Source organism: Elaeis guineensis, chromosome 1 (assembly GCF_000442705.2).
Source record: "Elaeis guineensis isolate ETL-2024a chromosome 1, EG11, whole genome shotgun sequence".
In the NCBI taxonomy this organism is placed as follows: domain Eukaryota; kingdom Viridiplantae; phylum Streptophyta; class Magnoliopsida; order Arecales; family Arecaceae; genus Elaeis; species Elaeis guineensis.
The window spans coordinates 182,978,952-183,006,556 of record NC_025993.2 but is presented as its reverse complement, the minus strand read 5'-3'; the positions used below and the strand labels follow the sequence as shown (position 1 = coordinate 183,006,556).

Below are 27,605 nucleotides of genomic sequence, written 5' to 3'. Positions count from 1 at the left end.
TCAGTTGAGCTGTTGAAGACTGGAATTAAAGGTCGTGGTTCCTCCATCAATGACTAAATTATGTCCACTGATGAACACGGTCTCTGTGTTCTTTCGAGCTTTGGGGGCAGCTGGGCCAGACAAAATCAAAAAAGGCCATGCAAAACTCTGGAATGAGCTGAAGTTTTTGAGGATGTCTGCACCTGATTGAGGTTCGAGTGTTCCTTGATCCGTATGGCAGAATTGTTTTGTTCTTGAATTGGCATTGAGATCTCCTGGATTTAGAGGAATTTGGTTGTCCTGTGTGGTAGCTGGATTTTGACTTCTTATTTATTTCCTTCCGTTCGGTTTCTATTAGTTTTCAGCTTTGTATGTGGCCTTCTTTCCTATCCTATAAATACTCACTTCTTGCGGGGTGGCACTTTGCTTCCTTTACAACTAAAAATAAAATAAAATAAAATAAAAATAAAAATAAAAAAGAACATGGACTCCTCGGCAACAGAAATAACGCCAGAAATAGCTGAAATAGAGGAGTCTGTTGGATATATTAAAAGGGATTGCGAAGAGAATAGGCCTACAATGACTTCTGTACCAGATAGAAACAGAAAGCTATCAAATTAGAAAGCTAATATGAGCAAAGAGAGAATGAGCAAAATGCTGGATTTTGGGGACAAATCATTCAAGTCACTTAAATTTAAATGTCAACTGGTTAGGATAGTATTCAAGACATTATCTGATGTGAGGGTGGCATGGTGAGACATCACAAGCAATTCTCTTCGAGCTCCTTGACTGCATAGAGTACATCTGCTTGAGCATAATTGTATATATATCTGACCTTGTTGAATACATATGTTACCATGTGTGTCCAAATAAAGCACATAAAATAGGAGTGTTATTGAAGGGCAATAGTAGATGATAAAGTTAAACAGGCCAATGAATTTTAAATAACAGGAGACTAGTTCATTGCAGTTTCTTGGGAATAATTAATCTTTCTATGCAAATGTTCCAAGGTAGTGGGCCTTTCATTTAATTGATTGCTTCTTCTATAATTTCACTCTTCTTCATCCGGTTCTACTTCTGTTTTTATTTCTTCTCATTGTGCTGTGAGATCCACCGATAATTTGCACAAGTCTTAATATAAATGTAGTACACCAAAGTATTTAATGTAGTTTGACGATCATTTTTGTGGAAACCGGACAAAATAACCAAGAAGCATTATGCTCAGTGTAGCATCCGCCCCAATTGGGCCTAGAATCAGCCCGCAGTTCCAAAAAAAAAAAAAAATGGGAAGAAGACTCCTGATGAATTCCGATGGGAGTCTTCTTCTTCGATGAATTTCGATCAGAGAAGGGTTCTAAGATCTTTAAAACTCTAGAGCTCTTTATAAATAAGACTCCCCTCTCCCTCATGAGTCTCCATCGGCGACCGTTGAGCTCAATTCCTCCTCTTTTTCCCTTGGAAGTCGCGGCACTCTCTTCTTATGTTCGTCGGAAATCGGAGGTCGAAGAGGCCGTCGGAGTTCAGATAAGGATTCAATCTTTCTTCCTTTCCCTCTTTTCTTTCTTCCCATGGTTTTAGACTCTTTGTCGGCCGTCGGGATCATCGAAAATTTCATGAATCATGAAACCTCTGTTTGGCCAGAACTTTTTCCTCTCTTTTCCGGCCACCGACGCTGTCGGTTGCGGGTCTCATCCCCGAGATCGGACCTCCATCTCTCTCTCTCTCTCTTTCCTTGAGTGCTTGGCCGCCGGCGACCGACCAATAGCCAAAAATCATGAAGAAAGAGGACGGATCCCTTATTTTTCGAGAAATTAAAAAAAAAAAGAAGGAAAGCTTGCCGGTCGAACCTCATCGCCGGCCAGCTTATGTGGTCGACCGTCGCAACCAAACCTTCGATCGAGCCACTACCCTCATCAGAACCAAGTCGAAACCCCTCAGCCCGTCCCCTGTTCCGGCCCAAGGGAGGTTGCAGAAAGAAGAAAAAGGAAAGAAGAAGAAGAAGGAAGAAAGAAAAGAAAAGAAAAAGAAAAAGAGAAAAAGAAAAAAAATAAAAAAAAGAATGAGAGAATTTTTTCTCTCTCCTCTCTTTCTTTTCTCTCTCTTTCCTCTCTCCTCTCTCTATCTTTCTCTCTCCAATTTCTCTCTCTAAATTCTCTCTTTATTTTCTCTCTCTAGACCTTTTCTTTCTCTTTATAGATTTTATCTCTCTAGGATCATTCTCTCTCTTTGATTGCATCATGGATCCTAGGATAAACTTGAGATGAAAATATGATGATCTGAGATTGCTCTAAAATTCATGCAGTAAATTGGATCCCGATCCGATCTTTATTCGAAATTCATAACATCGATCATGGTTAATCTGTATTGAGTCACTCTGATAGAACCTTTGATGATTTCGATCATGATTTCTTCATCTGAAGGATAAAGATTCTCTCTCTAGAATTTTTTTTTTTTCATGAATTTTCTCTCTCTAAAAATCTTGTGGACCAATGGAGGGTCTAGATACTTAGACGAATCCTAATTTTAGTTAATTCAAAGAGAGGTTCTGGATTTATGTTATTAGGATCGATTATCTGTAATTTCTCCATATATGATTTTTATATTTGATCAGGGTCATGAAGAGATATGATTGTCTGCATAAGGTATTAAGTGGAATATCTTATTTTTGAATTTATAAATCAAAGAAGAATATTGATTTCTATGCTTGAATCAGTCACTGATAATTGTAAGAATCTCTGCACATGATCACCATTATATATGCTATTTTATCGTTGGTCTTGCATCATTGATTTTGCATTATTGGATTTGAGATCGATGAATTGCTATGCTTGAGATATTGTTATATTGCTTATATGATTTTTGAGCATGAGTATATTATGTCAATACATATGTATCAATGATTGATGGCATGATTGTATGGATATAACATATCTAATTTGATCACAGTGTAAATCAGAATTGATTTGGTGAAATCAATATATAATGATTAAATAAAAAAGAGATATGATTTAGACTAGTCTTGTCATGTGGAATAGCCCGCCAGGAGCTTATGTCTGGGACAGCCCGTCAGAAGCTTATGCCTGGGATAGCCGGTCAGAAGCTTATATTGGGACATCCCTATGGGCTTATATGTGGATCAGCCGACCAGGAGCTTATGCCTGGGACAACCCGCTAGGAGCTTATATCTGGGACAGCCTTGAGAGGCTTATGAGTGAAAATTTGATCAGATGAAAATTGAGGTATAGTGTTGGTTAGTCTAAAGTCAGAAAGAAAAAGATTAAAAATTATGTGATAATGAAAAGAGAAAGGAAAGACAAGACATGAAACAATTGTTGAATAAAAGTATTTCACCCATTAACATATGATGATGCATCTCTTTTGACAAGGTAGATAAATTATAGATGTTTGCATTATTCTGAATATTGAATATAAAATTTTATATTTTATTGCTTATCCTTATTTTCAGATTATATTATTATATTGGTGTGATATGAAAATTCTTACTGGGCTGTAAAGCTCACACCCCTTCATCTTTCTTTTTCTTCTCAAAGATACAGGATGCTCATGATTGGCTATAGTTTGGATTATGGGTGAGCAGATGAATAGATAGAGTGTCATGATACCTGATCAGAGAGTTGAAAAAATTTAATTTGTAATTATAGAAGTTTTACTAATTATTATTGAAATTAAATATTATGGATGTTGAGGTTGTAATGAATTACTTTTGACCTTGCATATTCTATAGGGTTTGCTTTAAGGAGTGTGCGGCTATCACGTATCTGATCCGGATGTTGGGTTCGGGGTGTGACACTCAGTGTTGCATGGACACAGTATGAGAATCGGATTCAGATGCGTATACAAGTGCCTAACTAGGCAAGATGGGAAAAAAAAAAAAAGAGAGATACAGGGATATATACCATAAATTATAATTATAATTAAATTATATATTTTACACCATTAATATTATTTATTTAAATATTAAAAATAAAATTATAAAAATATTATTTATTAAGATCTTTCAATATATATGTTTCTCATTCAAACTTTCAAATTAAAGATACAAAGAAAACAATATTTTGCAAGTCATTTCAATACCAATCACCAGAAAGAATGAATACTCGCTCCGGGATAAATTCACCGTTGGAAAAGTTTAACTTTCAGCCAATCATTAGAAGTGGCAACCATACAACATCATGGCTATCCAAGTGTCAGATATGTATCAAGACATGTATCTAACATGGATGTTTGGTGGTAGACACAAATGTCCAGGTAACACACATTTTGCTAGGTACTTGAGGATAACAAGATTGATCATTCTTCACCACTACTTAGCATTGACAACTATATCTGCCATTTAATCATGTTATTTTTACTCTTTCCTTAATTCATAAACCCTTATTGCATCTTCTTTCTTCTAACTAAGCTCTCATTAGATCCTAATGCACATGCTTCCCAGCTGAGCTTGTTTTGTGCCAAACTATTGGGGTTCTCTTTATTTTGTAACATGTTTATCCATGTGACAACTAAGGTCATGCCGGTCTTGGTATATTTTTGTTTATATAACAAAAGCATGCTGGATCACGTACAACACTAGAAGTAACCCTATACATGCTCTTGTTTTATCAAGGTTCCTCATGTCTCTCTGTTCGTATGTTAATATTAATCGACACGATAATTTCTATTGCTCTTGAAAGTACATTTTATTGATTTTTTTTATCTTTATTTTTTAAAATTTTATCAGAATATTTTGAATTTGGCTTAACGAAGTCAGGAGCAGTGGTGAGGAAAATGTGCTTATTTTTTTTCGGTTCTTGGGTGGAGAGTGTGGGACATGGGGGCTCTAATAGTCTCATGCATCAGGATTAAAATTTTGTTGACTAGGATGTTTATAAACTTCAAACATAATATCTTCTCACTTCCTTCCCTCTCACTAGCTTTTCTTGATTCCTCCACTTTTTTACGTAAAATAATTTTTTCATTTATTGTGAATGAAACAAACTCTAACTTGAGTGTCATCTTGAACTATTAGACCTATAACAATACATTCTTGAGTTCTTACTCTTTGACAAGTCTATATAATGGACTACAAATAATTATACTTTACTACATTTTCTCTCGAAAGGTAAATTTCTATGCCAACGATATTTATTGCTGTTTTATTAAAGTCATAGTTTTGGAAAGCAAGAATTCTTAACATCTAGATGTAAAAATAATAAGATAAAGGCAATTTCGCATATTACTTAGCTCTAGGTTTTATTGCATTTATATCTTGTAGATTTCTTCTTCTAATTTGTTTAATAGATTTTTTTGATCCTAATTCATATGTTTTGATCTTGTGATTTCAAACCTATGTTCTGTCACGCCCCGAACCCAACACCCGGGTCGGATACGTGATGGCCGCACACTCCTTAGAGCAAGCCCTAAAGAATATGCAAGGCCAAATTAAATCATTACAATCTTATCAACCATAATAATTTATTTCAACAATAATTCATAAAATCTTGCATAATTACAATTTAAATTTCTTCAATTCTCTGATCAGATACTATGACACTCTTATTTATTCTTCTGCTCACCTGTAAATCTAGGCCACAGCCAATCATAAGCATCCTGTAACTCTGAGAAGAAAAGAAAGATGAAGGGGTTTAAATTTCTTCAATTCTCTGATCAGATACTATGACACTCTTATTTATTCTTCTGCTCACCTGTAAATCTAGGCCACAGCCAATCATAAGCATCCTGTAACTCTGAGAAGAAAAGAAAGATGAAGGGGTGTGAGCTTTACAGTCCAGTAAGAATTTTCATATCACACCAATATAATAATATAATCTGAAAATAAAGATAAGCAATAACACATAAAAGTCGATGTTCACGGTCCAGAATACTGCAAGCATTTATAGATTATCTGTTTTATCAAAAGAGATGCATTATCATATGTTAATAAGTGAAACAATTTTATTCAACGATTGTTTCATGTCTTATCTTTCTATTTTCTTCTATTATCACATCATCTTTAATCCTTTCTTTTTGGCTTTGGCTTTGGACTACCAGGATCATACGACGATCTTTTATTCGGATCGATTTCTGTGATCTTTCTCGGATCGAAATATTCATGATCTTTCTCGGATCAAAGTGGCCATGATCTTTCTCGGATCAAATCATTCATGATTTTTCTCGGATCAGATTCTTCATGATCTTTCTCGGATCAAATTATTCATGATCTTTCTCGGATCATATTCTTCCACACATGAGCCTGTGGGGGCTGTCCCAGGCATAAGCTCCTGGCAGGCTATTCCACATGACAAGACCAGTCCAAACCATATTTTTTTTCTTTTCATTTTTATGAAATTATAATATTTGACTTCATTAATCAATTCAAATTTTGCAGTGTAATAAATATGTCATACCCATATAATCATACCATCAATTGCTGATACATATGTATTGATATAACATACTCATACTCAAAATCACATAAATAAATAACAGTGTCTCAGATATAACAAATTCATCGATCTCAAATCCAATGATGCAAAATCAATGAGATAAACCAACGGTAAAATAACATATATAATGATGATCATGTACAGAGATTCTTACTTTTACCGGTGACTGATCCAAACATCAAAAATCAATGTTCTTCTTTGATTTATGAATTTTTTTAATAAAATATTTCACTCGATATCATATGCAGACAATCATCTCTTCATGACCCTGATCAATATAAAAATCACATATAGAGAAATTATCGATAATCGATCTTAATAACACAAATCGAGGATCTCTCTTAGGATTAACCAAAATTAAGACTTATCTAAGTATCAGGATCCTCCACTAATCCATAAGACTTCTAGAGAGAGAAAATCCATGAAGAGAGAGAAAATTCTAGAGAGAGAAAGTAGAGAGAGAAATTTTCATATCCTTTCGATGAGGCAGTCATGATCGAGATCATCAGAGGTCCTATCAGGGTGACTCAATATGAATCAAGTGTTACAAATTTCGAATAGGATCGGACTGGGATCAGATCTACTGCACGAATTTCAGAGCAATCTCGGATCATCTTATTTTCATCTCAAGTTTATTCTACGGTCTGTGATGAAATCAAAGAATGAAAAAGATTCTAGAGAGACAAAATTCATAAAGAGAGAGAAAGGTCTAGAGAGAGAATCTAGAGAGAAACTGGAGAGAGAAGGTAGAGAGAGAAAATTTTTCTCTCTTCTTCTTCTTTTTATTTTATTTTATTTTATTTTTCTCTTTCTCTTTTTCTCTTTTTTTTTTCTTTTCTTTTTCTTTTCTTTTTCTCTTCCTTTTTCTTTTCTTTTTCTTTTCTTCTTCTTCTTCTTCCTTCTTTTCTTTTCTTCCCGTGGCCTCCCTTGGCTAAAACAGGGGAAGACCGTGAGGTCCCCCCCCTTCGGTGGCTCGGCTCCGATGGGGTGGCGGCTTGGCCGGAGATCCGACAACGGCCGGTGATGGGGTTCGGCCGGCGGTGGCCAGCAGCGGACAGCCGGCAGCGAAGAGGAGAATGGCGGCAAAATCAAGGGAAAATTCAGAAAACAGAGGATTTCTTTTGCGACTGATTTTCGACAAAGTCGGTGGCCGACGGCGAGGCCTTGGGCCAGGGGAGAAAAAGAAGAGGGAGAGGAAGAAGGGGAGGGGCTTACCTCGAGCTCTGGCAGTGTCTCCGTTTTCAATTTTCGGTGAGCACGGGTCTAAGAAAATCGATAAAACGAGAAAGAAAGAGGGAGGAAGAAGAGAGGAGGCCGGGCTCTGGGATCCTTTGGAGGGAGGGGAGAAGGGAATTTATAGGGAATCCTTGGAGTCCTTGTTGCCCAAGGTTCTGCTCTTCTCGGATTCAATCGGAGAAGGGGAAGAAGCTTTTTTTTTTTTTGGGCTGTGGCTGATTCTGGGCTCAATTTTGGGTCGGGGTGTTACATTCTCCCCCCTTCTAATAATTTCATCCTTGAAATTAAGTTATATTGTTTGAGATATATTTCAAAGTATACATTCTTCATGTCATTCTCAAGCTTACAATAATGTCTTTTATTTCTCATGATCTTGTTATAACAAAAATTATTTAAAATCTCAAACTCATCCCTTCTTATTGATTTCTTAACTTTTTGAAGAACCGTAACATTTTGGACTTGTATTAATATACTACCATTATTTGTCTAATACATTTCACTCGAAATTCATAATTATCTCAGACTACCCTTGATAGAAAAATAAATAAAGGTCAAACATTGGGCACTCTTCACAACCATCGATTTCTTTCTTCTCTTGACCTTCCAACAAATTTTATCTGTAGACTCTCATCTTAAGAAAACTTTAATCTTCTATATCAGTTCGAGTAACAATATTAAATTTTAAAAATATGAGATCTATGTTAGGACTTTCTAAGTTTGAACTAATACCAGAACTATCAAGCTGTAACTTGAGATGTCTAAATTTCTTGGCATTATCTACAATGAAGCAACCTACTGACAAGATTATCCGACTATGATCAGATTAGATCAAAATTTATAGTATCCTTTCATTATCAATAAAATCTTTTCTTATTTGCAACTAATATATTTCATCATAATATCTTTTGATTTAAAAGATTAATATTTCTAATCAATTTAGTCCACCACGCTTTTGCTGCACACTCTGATATTAATTTATCAAATTATATAAGTCTATCAAAGATAAAAATATCCTTATATGTTAGATCAATCCAGGATAGATCCAACCTTTGAATTTCATATAAGACTTAGGGCAAAATTTTAAGTTTCTTTATCTTTACTACCTTTGGGTATAACATATAAAATTAAATCTTGATCCACTTCCTATGTTTGAAATCATTGCATAAGTTTCATCACTCTTCAAGAATCCAACATATCTAGAATCAATTGAAATTAACCTTAGATTTACCTTACAATCATTTAGATAATTTCTAAATCAATCTTTCTTTTTTAAAAGAATTAATTCTAACTTGACAAACTAGAAGAACTCAAGCCAACATCCTTAAGTAGAATCAACTTGATTATTTCTTATAGAATTCCCTTCGTCACAACCCTTAATATTAATCAATAAATCGATACAAAATCTTGTCCCTTGTATAAGTCATTCAAAATTTAACACTAGCAAGATGTCTTAGTTCAATTTAAAAAAAAAAAATCTAAACTTTGACTTGAATAATTAATACACTTCACCATCTTCAACAATCATAAGAAAAATTAAAAAAATCTAATTCAAAGATAGTAATACGAATTATTAAGGATTTCATTATAACCTGTATATCATACTCTGACAAAAAAAAATTTCTTCTTTAATTTAACAACAATATCAAAATACTTTTGATTCACTTAGAAAAATAAACTATTGACTTGAAATTCAATACAACTTGAAAGATCAAAAATTCATATTCAGAATATGATATTTTGAGTAACCAAAGATTTCACCAAGATGTGTATCTCATATTCTAATAATAAAAATTCAAGTATATTTTTCATCTAAGATTGAGTTTCATATATGATCCTCTTATGGATTCAGTGTTCAAAAATATTTCTCTCTCATATGATGAAATTTCTTCTTAGACCATATCCTAACTTCCTCCTGATAAATTTAAAATTTGTAATGCTCAGATAATTAACATCAAAATCAGAAAAGTTATCATGATCTCCATCCATATAAGTTTAGCATTCCAAAATTATCATATCAATACCTCCGGCTTCCTTTCAGGGTCAACTTTTCTTATATTCAGACCACCCTACTAATTGAAATCCAAGATATAACTCGTCAATTCTATTATTGATATCACATGCCATTTATGCATAAATTTTATCTTAATATCTATTGATTCGAAATCTAAATATTGAATCTTCTCTCTTATATCTATCATGTTCCTCATGATCATAACCTAAGTTTAAATATTACTAAAGTCATAATTTCAAATAATTATAATCTTAAGCTTAAATACCACTTAAATCATATTCTCTAATGATCATAACCTAAATTGTAATATCATTCTATTACATCCTTAATGATTATAACCTTAGACTCTAATATTATCTATCATACTCTATTGATTATAATCCTAAAATTTTGATATCACTTATATGACAATCCCTAGTGACCTTAAACCTGGGCTCTAGTACTGTTCTGTCATATCCTAATCACTTATATCATTGGCTCCAAATAAACGTAACCTAAGCTCTAAGCTCACATGCCACTCTGTCACATCCTACTGATCTTACATAAGGTTTTAATATCTCTTTATAATTTTTAGTGATCTTAAACCTATGCTCTGATATTATTCTATCACATCTTAATCATTTATATCGTAATCTCCAATGATCATAACCTAAGCTCTGATACCATTCTGTCACACCCTGAACCCAACACCCGGGTCGGATACGTGATGACTGCACACTCCTTAGAGCAATTTAGCCCTAAAGAATATGCAAGGCCAAATTAAATCATTACAACCTTATCAACCATAATAATTTATTTCAACAATAATTCATAAAACCTTGCATAATTACAATTTAAATTTCTTCAATTCTCTGATCAGATACTATGACACTCTTATTTATTCTTCTGCTCACCTGTAAATCCAGGCCACAGCCAATCATAAGCATCCTGTAACTCTGAGAAGAAAAGAAAGATGAAGGAGTGTGCGACCATCACGTATCCGACCCGGGTGTTGGGTTCGGGATGTGACATGTTCTTTTTATTTTATTTATTATAACTCATTTTTTGTCAAGAACTTACAAGTTCAGCCATTTTTGTCAACATTTGCCAATTTTTTGTTGATATTCTTGAATTTTTTCACATATGTAAACAAAATTGAACTTGATCTCTCATGGTTATAAATGTATCTGTTAGGATTTGATGCCTCAAGATTCAGTCCACATTGAGCCCACAGCGAGGTTCATGATGAAAAACGGAGTCCAACGAGACTAAGATCACCCGAAACGGAGCTCGGATGGAGGAGATACGAGCTTTTGAAGTCGGCACGAGAATCGAGGCGGCGGATGACCGCCGGCGACCGACGGCGGGCGGCAGCGGCGCGGCCGCAGGCGGCGGCACGCGGGACGCGCGACCCGGGCCCGCATGGGACGTGCGACCCAGGCCCGCGCGGGGGGCCGCGGCCCAGCAGGGCGCGCGGCCCAGTGGGGCGTGCGGCCCAGGCGGGTGCACGGCCCAGGCGCGCGCAGGCCGCGTGCAGCGCGGGCCGGCCCAGGCCAGCGGCCTGCTGGCCCCCTTGCCCCGGTCCACCGTGGACCGGGTGGTCCACGGCGCGGCTGTGGACCGCATGGGCGTTCCCACGCGTTTCTCGCGGTCCACAGCACTATTCCATGGACCGGAGCGCGATCCAACGGCTCAGAGGGCTCCCGGTCTTGATCCGACGGTCCAGGGGTTTTTTGGCTTTGTTTAGGACTCCTAATCCCTCTCTAATCAAGGTTTAAAGTCTGTTTAACCCTTTAAAAGGGCCTGAGACGAACAGAGAAGGGTGTGTTCAGGTTTCTCGCCGTACGAAGGCCGTACGACCCGATTGAAGAGAGAGAGGCAGACGTGCTTGAGAGAAGGAGCAGGAGGCTCCTGGACAGCGGTCGCCTGGCACTTCAGGGGTTCAGGGGGGTCTTCAAGAGAGAGAGAGCTTTTGTGAGGAAACTTCTAGTGAGAGAGAATTGGGTGTACAAGGGTTGAGGGTGAGGTCTCCTCTTGTAATTTTTTTTTTCATAGTGAAGTTTGCATGCCCCGTGAGGCGAGCCCTTTTGTGGCTGATCCACATATTTTGATTGTTTTTCCTTTTGTTTTGTTTCTTCTTTCTTCCTGCTGCATCGCGTGGTACTGAAAAGATCTTGGGAGGTGGTGTCCTGGCCAGACATCCACCCAACAAGTGGTATCAGAGCAAGCGGTACAAGGACCAGATTACAGTGGTGGTGAGCAAGACTGAAGATGGAGAAAACAGGAACAATCAAGATGGAGATCAACAAGTTCGTGGTAAGAGCAATTTCTCCTTGTGGCAGGCAAGGGTGAAGGACGTGCTCATCCAACAGGGGTTGATCGATGCTCTCTTGTGCGATGAGAAGCCGACCACCATGGAGGTGCGGATTGAAACGGCTACAGATGCAGGCGGTGAGTACCATCCGCATGTACCTGACGGATGAGGTGGTGATCCATGTGCTGAGCGAGACTTCCCGACGGTGCTGTGGTCGAAGTCGAGGAGTTGTACATGGCGAAGTCTCTCACCAACACTCTTTTCCTCTGGAGGCAGTTTTACCAACTGCGGATGACTGAGGGACAGAGCGTGCAGGAGCATTTGAGCCACTTCCAGAAGATCCTCACCGACCTTCTCAGCGTTGGCGAGAACGTTGAGGAGAAGACCAGGGCACTGGTTTTGCTGGCGTCGCTTCCCCCTTCGTACGAGTCCTTGGTGACTGCTCTTCTAGTGGGGAAGAGCACTATCAAGATGGACGAGGTCACCGCGGCGATACTCCAGAACGAGGTTCTCAGGAGGGAGAACCCAGCTTCGAGCTCAGGTGGCGATAGCTCAGCTTTGGTGGCTTCTGGAGGAGCAGGAGGCGGTAGACGGAGCGACAGGAGATCGCAACGAGGGCGGTCCAAGTCCAGGAGGGACTTGAGCAAAACAGGTGTTACCGGTGTGAGGAGTTGGGGCATCTAGCCAGAGATTGCCCTCAACTAAAAATCGGACGGTGGCTGCTGTAGCGACGGCCGGCAGCGATTCAGATGGAGATGTCCTGGAGATATCTGACGAGGTATCTACTTCTTCCCAGCAGTGGATATTAGATTCTGCATGCCCCTATCATGTTGTTGCAGAGAGGAGCAGTTTGACTCCCTGGAGAACAGTGAGAGCACTGTATATCTGCCGGATGGATCGAGCTGTGCGATCAGAGGCATTGGGACGGTCAGCTGGAGGACACATGACGGTGCAGTGAGGAGATTGGGGGAGGTCCGATACATATCCGATTTCAGGCGGAATCTTATCTCACTTAGCAGACTGGATTCGAGAGGCTACAGGACGGTAGCTGGTGGAGGAATCCTGAGGGTGCTACGCGGCATAGGATTGTGCTGGAGGGGAAGAAGGGGAGCAGAGGACATTATTACCTGGCAGGGAGCCCAGTGCGAGGTGGAGCATCGGGAGCCAGGTGGAGCCCAGAGCGAGGTGGAGCTCCAGGAGGCGGATCGGGCACGAGACAGGAGACTCGGGAGGACGAGAGGCGACGTCGCAAGGTGAGATTCCTATTGCCGCAGGATGATGCCCCGAGCAGGTCTCAGGTCAGGAGGAGCACAGCATACGACGGAGATGGGATCGAGCAGCCTGGCTCGACTCCCATGTTTGCCCATCCATGATCAGCAGGCGATTGCCCCAGGGCATGGGGGCGAGGAGATCCAGAAGCTCTCAGAGTTTGGAGGAGGCCGAATATCGAGTCGAGGTGGAGATTGTTAGGATTTGATACCTCGAGATTCAGCCCACATTGAGCCCACAGCGAGGTTCGCGGCAAAAAATGGAGTCCAACGAGACCAAGATCACCTGAAACGGAGCTCGGATGGAGGAGATACGAGCTTTTGAAGTCGGCACGAGAATCGAGGCGCGGAGGACCGCCGGCGACCGCGGCGGGCGGCAGCGGCGGCCGCAGGCGGGGCGCGCGGGACGCGCGACCCGGCCCGCAGGACGCGCGACCCAGCCCGCGGGGGGCCGCGGCCCACGGGCGCGCGGCCCAGGCGCGGCAGGCCCGCGCGCGGCCGGCCCAGGCCAGCGGCCTGCTGGCCCCTTGCCCCGGTCCACCGTGGACCGGGTGGTCCACGACGGGCCTGTGGACCGCGTGGGCGTTTCCCACGCATTTCTCACGGTCCACGCACTATTCCATGGACCGGAGCGCGATCCGACGGCCCAGAGGGCTTCCGGTCTTGATCCGACGGTCCAGGGATTTTTGGCTTTATTTAGGACTCCTAATCCTCTCTAATCAAGTTTAAAGCTGTTAACCTTTAAAAGGCCTGTGATGAACAGAGAGGGTGTGTTCGGTTTCTCGCCGTACGAAGCCGTACGACCCGAGAAGAGAGAGAGAGGCGAGCTGTGTGAGAGAAGGAGCAGGAGGCTCCTGGACAGTGGTCGCCAGGCTCTTCAGGGGTTCAGGGGGTCTTCAAGAGAGAGAGAGCTTTTGTGAGGAAACTTCTAGTGAGAGAGAATTGGGTGTACAAGGGTTGAGGGTGAGGTCTCCTCTTGTAAAATTTTTTTTTCATAGTGAAGTTTGCATGCCCGTGGAGGCGAGCCCTTTTGTGGCTGATCCACGTATTTTGATTTTTTTCTTTTGTTTTGTTTCTTCTTTCTTCCTGCTGCATCGCGTGGTACTGAAAGGATCTTGGGAGGTGGTGTCCTGGCCAGACATCCACCCAACAAGTGGTATCAGAGCAAGCGGTACAAGGATGCAGATTGCAGTGGTGGTGAGCAAGACTGAAGATGGAGAAAACAGGAACAATCAAGATGGAGATCAACAAGTTCGATGGTAAGAGCAATTTCTCCTTGTGGCAGGCAAGGGTGAAGGACGTGCTCATCCAACAGGGTTGATCGATGCTCTCTTGTGCGATGAGAAGCCGACCACCATGGAGGTGCGGATTGGAAACGGCTACAGATGCAGGCGGTGAGTACCATCCGCATGTACCTGGGGATGAGGTGGTGATCCATGTGCTGAGCGAGACTTCTCCGACGGTGCTGTGGTCGAAGCTCGAGGAGTTGTACATGGCGAAGTCTCTCACCAACACTCTTTTCCTCTGGAGGCAGTTTTACCAACTGCGGATGACTGAGGGACAGAGCGTGCAGGAGCATCTGAGCCACTTCCAGAAGATCCTCACCGACCTTCTCAGCGTTGGCGAGAACGTTGAGGAGAAGACCAGGGCGCTGGTTTTGCTGGCGTCGCTTCCCCTTCGTACGAGTCCTTGGTGACTGCTCTTCTAGTGGGGAAGAGCACTATCAAGATGGACGAGGTCACCGCGGCGATACTCCAGAACGAGGTTCTCAGGAGGAGAACCCAGCTTCGAGCTCAGGTGTCGATAGCTCAGCTTTGGTGGCTTCTGGAGGTGCAGGAGGCGGTAGACGGAGCGACAGGAGATCGCAACGAGGGCGGTCTAAGTCCAGGAGGGACTTGAGCAAAACCAGTGTTACCGGTGTGAGGAGTTGGGGCATCTAGCCAGAGATTGCCCTCAACTAAAAATCGGACGGTGGCTGCTGTAGCGACGGCCGGCAGCGATTCAGATGGAGATGTCCTGGAGATATCTGACGAGGTATCTACTTCTTCCCAGCAGTGGATATTAGATTCTGCATGCCCCTATCATGTGTGTTGCAGAGAGGAGCAGTTTGACTCCTGGAGAACAGTGAGGGCACTGTATATCTGCCGGATGGATCGAGCTGTGCGATCAGAGGCATTGGGACGGTCAGCTGGAGGACACATGACGGTGCAGTGAGGAGATTGGGGGAGGTCCGATACATACCCGATTTCAGGCAGAATCTTATCTCACTTAGCAGACTGGATTCGAGAGGCTACAGGACGGTAGCTGGTGGAGGAATCCTGAGGGTGCTACGCGGCGATAGGATTGTGCTGGAGGGGAAGAAGGGGAGCAGAGGACATTATTACCTGGCAGGGAGCCCAGTGCGAGGTGGAGCATCGGGAGCCAGGTGGAGCCCAGAGCGAGGTGGAGCTCCAGGAGGCGGATCGGGCACGAGACAGGAGACTCGGGAGGACGAGAGGCGACGTCGCAAGGTAAGATTCCTATTGCCGCAGGATGATGCCCCGAGCAGGTCTCAGGTCAGGAGGAGCACAGCATACGACGGAGATGGGATCGAGCAGCCTGGCTCGACTCCCATGTTTGCCCATCCATGATCAGCAGGCGATTGCCCCAGGGCATGGGGGCGAGGAGATCCAGAAGCTCTCGAGTTTGGAGGAGGCCGAATATCGAGTCGAGTGGAGATTGTTAGGATTTGACGCCTCGAGATTCAGCCCACATTGAGCCACAGCGAGGTTCGCGGGAAAAAACGAGTCCAACGAGACCAAGATCACCTGAAACGGAGCTCGGATGGAGGAGATACGAGCTTTTAAGTCGGCACGAGAATCGAGGCGGGGAGGACCGCGGCGACCGGTGGGCGGCAGCGGCCGGCCGCAGGCGGCGCCGGCGGCGCCAGCCCGCGGGATGCCGACCCAGGCCCGCGGGGGCGCCCAGCGGGGCGCGGCCAGGCGCGTGGCCGCGCAGGGGCCCAGGCCCCGCGCGCGGGCCGGCCCAGCCAGCGGCCTGCTGGCCCCTTGCCCCGGTCCACCGTGGACCGGGTGGTCCACGGCGGCCTGTGGACCGCGTGGGCTTTCCTACGCGTTTCTCGCGGTCCACGGCACTATTCCATGGATCGGAGCGCGATCAACGGCCAGAGGCTCCCGATCTTGATCCGACGGTCTGGGGTTTTTGGCTTGATTTAGGACTCCTAATCCATCTCTAATCAGTTTAAGCTGTTCCTTTAAAAGGCCTGTGACGAACAGAGAGGGTGGTTCAGGTTTCTCGCCGTACGAAGCCGTACGACCCGAGGAAGAGAGAGAGGGAGAGGCTATGAGAGAAGGAGCAGGAGGCTCCTGGACAGCGGTCGCCAGGCACTTCAGGGTTCAGGGGGTCTTCAAGAGAGAGAGAGCTTTTGTGAGGGAAACTTCAGTGAGAGAGAATTGGGTGTACAAGGGTTGAGGGTGAGGTCTCCTCTTGTAAAATTTTTTTTCATAGTGAAGTTTGCATGCCCGTGGAGGCGAGCCCTTTTGTGGCTGATCCACGTATTTTGATTTTTTTCCTTTTGTTTTGTTTCTTCTTTCTTCCTGCTGCATCGCGTGGTACTGAAAGGATCTTGGGAGGTGGTGTCCTGACCAGACATCCACCCAGCAGTATCTTAAATATTCATAGTCAATTCTCTGGTTACAAGATCTGATGAACATTTTTGAATCTGAATTTATTGAGATGGTATATCACAAGCTATAAGAAGACACACTTCATTGTGCTGCTTGAAAGTTTAAGATACGTAGCCTTGTGCAAAGCTGTTTAAAATGCCTTTTCTTTCCCCTGATGAGACTCCTGTACCAAGAGATATACAAATGTGCAATATAAATATGACATATTGTCAAGGATCTAAGCTAGTTTATGTTGCAGCACCAAATTGTGTCAAACATGTAGCTGAGAGAGAAAAAAAAAGAAGGTGAAAATCTTGATTTCCCCACAAATCTTCTTCTGAAATGTATACATCCCTGTACTTTCATTTCCTGAATGACAGTGATGAAGCCTCAGCTTAATCTTTCTTCAGGGAGAAAAAAAGAAAAAGAAAGAAGAAGAAGAAATGTTGTAGATCCTTTTACCAGGCCATTGGCAATGAGTGTGATTGAGAAACATGAACTTCGCCCGAGGCTTAGCTAAGGTTTGGTGAACATGCTAAATTGAATCCAAAGAATGTTGAAGATATGGTTTCTAAGGTTGCTATGAACAAGCATTCACAAGTTGAAATAGTTCATGTGGAAAAGCATTGTTAATATATTATAGACAATTAACAACTCCATCAAATCTAAAGAAACATATGATGTGAAAATGACATGAAGAACTAATACAATCAATAGTTTGACGGTTCCATAGGAAATAGCCAGAAATGTCTCCATGAACATGTTCAAGAATCGTTGAAACCTCATCACCTGCATCCTGCAAGGCTGGAGACAGCAAATTGGTTATTTTTTAGATGGAAATGATAAACTTAATTGCTTGGATTTTTTAAAGTAGTTTGCAAAACAAGTGCAGCCTTTGGCAATTGGCATGTGGAGGATATTTGGCATATATATATAAAAACCCAGCCTTCTAAAAAGAACTAGAATTAAATTTCTTGATGCATCGAATGGACAAAAAACTTCAGAGCAGGTGAGAACCAGATGCATTCAATGGCATTCATATTTTCTCACATTGTGGATTCTAAAAGAAGGGTGCATTTAGATTAGTATAGTACTAATAATATATTATTAGCTTGAATTATATTCGAAATTACAAAGATATGATTTATAAAAGAGATTTGGGCCAATGAACTCAAAATTAAAAAAAGAAAAAAAAAAAATCTTGACGGATAAATCACAAGTGAACTTTAAAAATTCAAAGCGACATAACAACTAGCGCTTGTCGCTGTCTCATTTATATATGTAAGCACAAGAAACATATCAACTTTCAATGGTTGAATTGATGGATTGCAACCTTTCGACTGAAACAAAAGATTTGATAAAGAAGTCATAGGATCACAACCTGCAGTAATGGCAATCATAGTCACCGTTGTCAACAGTTGTTCAAAGTACATTTCCTGAGTTTCTCCATGTCTGTTTTCTTTCCTTCTTTCCCCTCCTTTTCTAAGTGTTCTTGGTCGACTCCCTTCCTTTGTATTCATTAAATTTTTTTTGTGAACCGTATGGGAGTTTCTCATCTTGGAGGACAACAGAAACAAAAATTCTGGCTTAGGAAGGTTAACGATATGGTCCATGTTCTATCAGAAGCCTTCTGGCACGCGGTAATGGTTAAAGAGTGGTTACAATAAATAACTGTTTGTGTCTGATACTGAGACTAGGAAATGCACGCATGTTTTAAAACCTATTTTAGTGGCTTCCATGAACATTCGAGATGTCTATCACAAGAACTCATGTTATAGCATTTGTTTCGTCTGATCACAAGCCCACAAAATGAACTATCACATGTGCAACTGATGTGATACAAAATGGCAACTTTAAACAAGGACAGCAAACAAAAAAGTACAAAGTAGACCTCTTTTAGTTTTTTAATTTTCCGTGACACTTGTCAAGAAGCTGATAAAGCTAGAATTTGTAGCATGGAGACCGACGGAGTGCATACACAGGCATTTTAGGAATAAAGCATATTTAATATATATAATTCCCGGGTTATTAATGGTCTATCAGTGTTTTGGTGCCTAGGTGTTATGAGAGGTGGATTTTGTATTAACCCATCCTGTCATCCAACTATTTGTATTTGACAAAAAACAACCTGAAATGGTAAAGATCAATCTCCAGTAAGATCAGCAGTACTTGGTTGAGTTCAATGTTTCTGTTTTCCCAAGCTAGACAAGGGAAAGAAATTTTAGAATAAGATTTCTTAACCTCTCCATCAGAAGTGCGACAACTCAACAATAATTTCAGCAATTAGAACGTTCAAAATCAGAGAGAGATAAATCATAATACTCTGCATGATATTATGTCAAACATGTGCGTGTGAGTTTGTTTATTCCATAGTAGAATCTCAAGGAATGGAAATAACAGAGGAAATGGAGGAGAGAGGGAGTGACTTACTGGAGTATTAATGTTCGAAAATAGTGGAGGGGATGTGTCGAACCTTGTACCCATCCTCATTTCTGACCCTATCAATGAACTCACAATACATTTCAATCAGCTTCAGTTCCCGAAGGGTGGTCACGTGCTGCAATCCCTCGGGAAGCATCTTCAATTTCCTGCATCCATCGATAGTCAAGTGGGTGAGGCAGGGCATTGCCCCAACCCCACTCTCCATTCCTCTAAATCATTGAGACATGATAATATCAAGTTTGCAGTCGAGGAAAGCCACCAGCAGAACACGACATGCTCCGCCCTGCATATGCACCCCAGCGTAGTGCAAGAAGCCTGAGGTTGGCAGCTTCTCCAGCACTGGCATTGGGTCTTGCTCCAATGTAGAACCCTCTAACATGAGCTTGGTGAGGTTTGGTGGGAATTGACTGCTGTCCGGGAACTGCTGCTGTTGGAACGGTCCTATCAGATATAATGAGCGGAGCTTCTGCAGGTGTCGTGCATGTGCGAAGAAGATGTCTCTCGGCAATTCTCTCATAGTCATACTAAAGGAGAAGAGGCTGTCCATTTTCTCGAGTGATTTTCGAATGCTTCACTAAAATATTCTTTCGCATGCCATCTCTGCAGAGTCTGATGTAGTAACCCAATTCTTGATGAATCTTATGCCCCCTAAACGGATATATCCATAACATCCACATAGATCCATGTGATTTTCAGAGTCTGCCAGTTCTTGTGATCGCCAATTATTGGTGCGCTTAGAAACATACGTCTATTGATATATACATGCCTCAGCGTCCGGATTTTCCAAAATGATTTCGGAAGCCATGAAATGTATGCTCCCTCGCATCCAGAGTCTGCAGATTGAGGAGATGTCCTATTGAGGATGGTAGTCTCTTCAAACCAGTCCTTCTCAATCCCAGGTACCGTAGATGAATCATGTTGCCCATCTGTTTCGGTAGCTTCTTAAGATCTCTTGCACCCTCCAAATCCAGCACCCTTAATAAGTTTAACCCATTCAAAAATCTTCCCGCATTAGTCAAAATTAAATTGGAGCCCAGTAATGTTCGGAGATGTGGTGAGGAAACAGCAACCTCCTCATTTATCCGATCATGGAAAGCTACACGATGACTCGATACTACGGCGTCGGTACTGCAAACATGAAGAAATCCATCCTTCCTAGCTTCTAATAGTCCGAAGTCGCGTAACATATCATGGATGCGTATGCTCTTAACCCGCCCACGAGTCACACTTCTCTTTACAACTTGGATCATGCACCTCTGCACCAACTCATCCAACCAATCCCTTGCGGTGTCTTCCATTGTCTGTCTCTGCTCCTCTAGTATGAAACCTTCGGCGATCCACAACCTCACTAATTTGGAAACAGGATAATAGAGTCCTCTGGGAATGCAGTGATTACAAGAAACATGGTTTTAATTGATATGGCAAGTCGTCGTAACTTAAACCCAATATACTGAGGCATTCCTGCCCCTCTCCACTGGATTCCCAGTTCATGCTCTGAGCTACTCTCAACCACGTATCGTAGCTAGGATCTTTCCTCGACATAAGGCCCCCTAACACCACAAGTGCAAGAGGAAGTCCGCCACACCTCTTTGCAAGCTTCTGGGCCAATGGCTCCAACTCAGTTCGGACATCTTGTTTGCTGGAAATGCCTTCCTGCAGAGAGTTCCAAACTGTGTGTGTCATTCAAAAGGTGCAGTTCATGCGGAGGAATCCATGGCTCCGCATGTCTAGCAACTTCCATGTTACGAGTGGGAAGCAGTATTTCTGCTGCTGCTTGTTCACATTAGGAAAGACTTGATGAATTGTCTCCAAACATCCACAGTCCATACATCATCCATCACGACCAAATACTTTTTGTCTCTTAGGAAATCACGGAGATGCTGTCTCACTTCTTCTTCACCCATCTGCTCGAAGTCTTCTACTGTAATTCCTGTAGTTGTTTCTTTCTTTTTGATTCCCATTACTTGTTCATGATGTCCTTCAATATCTCAATAACTCGGTAGCTCTGAGAAACTGAAACCCAAGCAAACATACCGAAATGTTCTCTAATTGCAGGATCATTATACACTTTTCTTGCCAGGGTGGTCTTGCCAAGCCCACCCATACCCACTATAGAAATTACACTAAGTCTTCTATTATCCAGATTAACCAATTGTTGCACTAATTGTTTTTTATCATCCTCAAAGCCTGTGACATCAATTTCATCATCAAATTGAGGAGAGAATTGTCTGACTGATTGCAAACTTTCATCCAGTGCACTACTTTCACCTAGATCAGCAATGCCATACCTAACTTTGCTATCGGAAATAATTTGGATCCTGCTCTTTATTTGTTTAATTTTGGGAGTCAATTTTGTTAAGGGTGATCCAGTCATCATGTTTGTGAGAGTACCTGGAAATGGTGCCCGTGCAGTCTCTCCTTTGGTGTCGCCTCTCGTGCATGTAGCGGAAGGTGTCTATGAATCTTCTATATCATAGGCTACACCTCTCGTCTCGCTTATCCAGCTCTCAATTGTTGCATCTCCTCTCGTCCTTTTGGAATCAGCATGTTTGAGGAAGCCTTGCAATAGACGGAGTTCTGTTTCCACCTCTTTGATCTGATCACGCACACCACCCAAGGAAACAGCTTTTGCATGAGAAGGTTGCAACCAGAGAAACAACACTGGAAACCACACTCGAAACAATAGACTCAACCATCTCTCCTTCCCTCACTCCTCACAGGAATAAGGTTTTAGACAATACGGTCAAATCGAGGAGCCAAGAGGAAGAGCAAGAGGCCCTTATCTCTCCCGAACAATAGCTCAATTCTGATGCTTTCCTTCAGCAATAGCTATGGAATTTTCTTTTTTTGAGGCAAGAATGGAGAAGTAAGAAATTTCCCCCAAAATTTGTTAAGAGTCGACTTGAGACGGCGTCTAATCTTTGGGAAAATAAGTTCATCGTAAGTTACTGGGAACTTCGGAACAGCATCTCACCTTGGGATAGCATCTCACCTTGGGATAAAAGTCATCAGAAGTTCCAGGAGGGGCTCCATAGTTGAATATTCAAAGAACGAAGGTTCCACGAGTTTCCTAGATGCCAGGGACCTATAGACGAAGGTGGGAATGAGTTACTCAAAGGCGAGATGAACTTATCCCAAAGTTGTCTTTTTATGAACGAAGAACTTTATCCCAAAGTTGTCTGCAGGACAATTCTTACCAAAAAAAAAAAAAATGAGGCCCAGCTTATTACCAAGCCCTTGGACCCCCAGTTGCCATCCTCCTCCTTAATTATATTATAGTTTTTCTGCAGTCCAAACATATATTATATAGGATGCTGAATGGCAGATTCAAAACAGAAAATCAATAGCGAGATCATTTCTTTTAACTTTTTATCCTTTTTCCCACAAAAGAATAACATTAAGATTGTATAAGCAAATGATCAAGTGATGATGATCATTTGCTTATAGATGCTTTAAGCAAATTGTATCAATACAAATTAAATTCATACTTCATCCTCTGTTCTTTTATGAAATGAGCTTTTTTCTACTGCCCTTCACTCCCTTCTGAATGACACCTTAAGGTTAATGGAAAAGCCTGCATCGAAATTACCATGACAGAACTATGTTTTTAAAGGCACGTTGAATGAAAATGAAACGCTGCTTTATCAATATATGGTGTAAGAATTTTTTAGTAGTCAGAAAGGGAGAGTAGTTGCGGAACCATTTTGAGCAGACAAAAAACTTGGTGGTGCTCAGCCTTTGAACCAAAACCGCTTCCGGATTCACAGAAATCTGAACTCCATGAACTTTGTTACAAATTATGTCAAGAATTTTAACATTCTTTAAAATTTATGAAAAAAATTCATTTCTAGATGCCAGCTGAAAAAAAGAAGCATCTGTATCTAACATCTATAGTGATCGTGGTTGAACCGCCAACAACCAAAATAGGTTTTTCCAGGTTGCATTTCTCCAACCACCCAATGCGGATGGTGTGCCTGTGTCCAACAACCCAATCTATATGTAAATGGGCTGGCCAAGGCCATGTTTCGATCTAGATGGATCACTAAATTCGATATGAATTACTACCACTACGAATATTCAAAAAAATTATGAGACTCGATATGGATTATTTTGATTGTTATGGATATTCAGAAGGGATCACCAAACTCGATATGGACTATTTTGATTATTATGGCTATTTAGGAAGATCACTAAACTCAATATAGACCACTTTAGCCACTACGAGGACTCAACGTGGATCATGTTAGCTACTATAAATAAAAGCAAGATAGAACTAAGAGTAAGATCTACCATATCAAGAAGCTGAATCATATGTCAAACTTCATAAGGCCATGAATTGGTTGTACAACATTTGATTGAGATGATTTTTTTAAAAAAAAAATAGATATCTTTTAGAGATCCACAACCTTGGGGTTATCCCCTAAGAGGATAAATCATGTCAAAATTCCATCATTTGGATCTTAAAATGAACTAGTCAAACTGAAACTTTTTTTTTTAATAAAAAATTTTGACTGAAGGTTATCTTCTAATCTGTAAAGAATTAGATAAAGCAATAGAAGGTAAAATTGATGCAAAAGTCGAGATATATCTTACATAGAATTTTAGTTTTTTTTCATACTTTTTATATTATTTATGCTTTTGTCCTATTTAAATAAACAAGAGAAATACAACTCCAGTTGTTCAAAGGTAAACATTCTTATAGAAGATAAAAAGAGGAATCCTATTTAAATTATATAAAAGAGGATCTCGTTGTTATAAATAAAGGCTCTGTACCTTAGTTTTTATATGAAGAATCAATTAAAAAAAAAAAAGAGACTTAAGCTCTATTTTATAATTTTTTCATCTTCTTTTAATTTTTGTTTGAGAGATTTGAATCGGATAGGTTGAAAAAAAATTTTGTTCTCTTTTATCGGATGAAGTTGGTATCAGAGCCATGCTATTATCTTGGTAGAATTCCAAATTGATATGTTTGTAGCAAGTTGGTATTAAAGTGTCGGCCTTTTATACTTGTGGAGAGCCTTAGCATATGGTCCAAACATGCAATCGGTACAAATAGTCAAGAGAAAAACTATTCATGTTTGAAATATATCGAAGGATAGACAAGTATGGCTGCAAGTTCTATCTCGATGGATGATGAGACGAAGATATGTCTTACACAATAAGAGGAGAAAAATGTCCAACTCATTGAGGTTATGTCTCAATTGATGATGCCTTCAATACAAGTATCAGCAACTCCTATAATGAATCTATCTTATACGTCTGGAGATGAGGATCTACCATCTAGTAAGGAAGATCAAGATCGGAACCTATCTTTAGGCCAAGCTGAGTGATTAAATCATGAGCATTAAGGCAAGCATTTTTCATTTTCAGTTTAATTTAGCAAGAGCTAAACCTCCTAAATAAGCGGAGCTCTTAATCTAGGTACATAGATCACCAAAACTTGATGTAGACCACTACCATTATGGATATCAAGAAAATCACTAAACTTAATGTTCTTTGGTATTAAAAAGGATCACTAGACTTGGCATGGATCACTTTCACCATTACAAGTATTCAGAAGAATTACCAAATTCGATATAGATCAATTTCACCACTATCAGAACTAAATAAAGTTAGATAGCATATAAGAGTAAGATCCATCACATCAAGGAGTCAAATTATATGCCAAACTTCAAGAAGCCATAACTTGATCATACAATATTTGATTGAGATATTTTTTTAAAAAAAATTGGATATTTTCTTAAGATCTACAACTTCAGGATTTCTTTCGAAGAGACTGAATTGGATCAAAATTTCATCATTTGGATTTGGAAAGGGGCTAATTTAACTGAAATTTTTCTTTTCAAAAAAGATTTTGATTAGATGTTATCTTTCAATACGTAAGAATTAAATAAAATAATAAAGACAAAATTGATATAGAAGTCGAGATCTATTTTAAAGAATCTTAATATTTTTTGATTCTTTATATTATCATGTGTTTTAAAGATCTATCCTATTTAAATTAGGAAGTGGAATCTATCCAAATTGTTCATAGATAAACATCATTTAGAAGATAAAAAGAAAACTGTACTAAATTATGCAAGAGAGGACTTTACTATTTATAAAATAGGAGTTACGTACCTTAGTTTTATATAAAGATCAATCAATGAAAATTAATTTCTTCTAATTTTTTTTTGAGCTGCCTTCACATAAAAAGAATGGCTTCTATCTGAAAGAATGATTTTTTCTTGAACCCGAATCATTTAGTACACTTCAAAGTATAGACTATCTGCACTTTCCTCTCAAAACCATACATAAGATTTTTATCTTGCATGGCTTGCAAGTGATAAAAGAAATTTGAATTAACGAGTTGAAAGAAATCTCCTTCTTCTTAATCAGATTTCTTTCCAAATTTAGGATGTAGCATTAAGAAAATTTCCTTCCTCCCAGCTCCTAAATAAATTAAAAAAAAAAAAAAAAGGTTTCCTGCCGGTTTATCAATAAAACCCACAAAGGTTCTTTGATGATCTGATGATCCTCCAAATGAAATGTTCCTCTGTGAAGGTTCATCAAGAGAAATCTATATAGATTTTATTGAGAAAAGATTCTAGAGGAGATTCCTCTTAGATATCGAACTATATTTCATAATGAACATTTCCCTAGAAAATCAAGCTGATAAACTATTCTAATTCTTTACCCAGCAAAATTTTTTGCTACATAACTCAAGTTCCCTAGGAAAATCATTTTCATCTGCATCCCCTCCAGTCCTCAATCCAACTGTTGAAGACTCAAATAACGGTCGTCTCCCTCCATCAATGACTAAATTATGTCCACTGATAAACACCGACTCATCGGACGCCAGAAATAACGCCGCCTCGGAACATGACCGGTCTTGAGCACCACACCCTTCAAGTTAGCCATGGCACAGCAAGCGTCCTCCACCTTACTTGCTCATGCCTTGAGCCACAAGCCAAGGGTGCCCACACCGAAGGGGACACGCAATCACCCGGATCCCATGCTGCCCGAGCTCGCCGGCCGCCCGGACCAACCCAGCACCGCATGCTTCGATGCGGTGTACCCGGGGGGCCGAGCCCACCTCGCACCGCAACACTCGCAGTACATATTATGGACCCTCGGTCCCACGAGCCACCATCGGCGCGCGGCTGCTTCACGGCCGCCGTACTCGGACGTTCACGCCATGACCCGTCGAGCTCGCCCATGTCACGTCCATGATGGTGCCGCCGGCCCAGGACTCCGGCGTTGCTGAACATAATATCCAGCGGCCTGGTACGCAAGACATGGTTCACCGTCTCTTCGACTTGCTTCTCGTCGGTCACGTCGCAGCGCTGTAGCTACATTGCCAGGACTAATCGAGCGCGACCGCGTGCCTAACTCGTCTTGGATGTCGGGATGACGACAGTGGCTCCGTTGGAGCGAAGAGTCTGGCGTGCCTCGCCGATGCGCTGCCGCCCCTGATGATGCCACCTTGCCTTCCAGCCTGATGTCATATTACATGCTTACAATCACATGCTGTCATGGATAGATCCATATGGTTTGGATTGTTAGAACTTTAGACAAGAAATGGAAGTTAAGAGAACGAATCTCACCTTGGCTTAGACATTGTTGGATGAAATCCTGAGAGCTGCTCTTGATGTGAAACCTGAACATGAGGAAAATGGGTGTCCCCTCGTTTTGTAGACCAACCACACACAGCAGAGAGATGTTTAAACTATTGAGATTCAACGCATAGGGTGCTACAAGGATTGGAGGCCCAGGAAGTCTCAGACAAAATTATGGAGAAATGGGATCACGAGCATGGGAATGGGGCATTTTGTATAACAAATTGGACAACTGATTGTATGTGGTGCCGTCATCACCCCCCGCAAACTCGGTGTGATTTAGCTGTAACACCCAAGACACCGGACGGTAATCACAAATTGGTAGGTAAGTACACGTTCCTTTGATGCAGGACAATAAGACACCCTATTAGGTTTCATGAAATATCTACACGAGCTGCTTGTTATTATATGGGCTCTGTAGATGGCGCATCTGATCCACGTTTCAGCTGTCTAACAACAGTGCGACAACGGTATCTTATGCTCCGTCTTCTCTCTCTCTCTCTCTAAATCCCTTTCGTTTGTTTCATAACTGCACTTTAAAGTTTTCTTCCATATATAACACAAGGTCAATTGAGCTTGGGAGAATTAATTATCTGGCAGTGCTAATAGCTCAACAAGCGATGGAAGCTCGTGTAAGTATTTAAATTTAGAGTTTTCCGAAATGAAA

At 41.1% G+C, this 27,605-nt stretch overlaps 2 pseudogenes; both read right to left on the bottom strand.

Annotated features, from left to right (window-relative positions):
* LOC140854868 (short-chain dehydrogenase reductase 5-like) lies at window positions 1–26,940 on the bottom strand (annotated as a pseudogene).
* On the bottom strand, window positions 17,561–22,183 carry LOC140854678 (putative disease resistance RPP13-like protein 3; annotated as a pseudogene).
* Window positions 26,941–27,605: the final 665 nt, after the last annotated feature.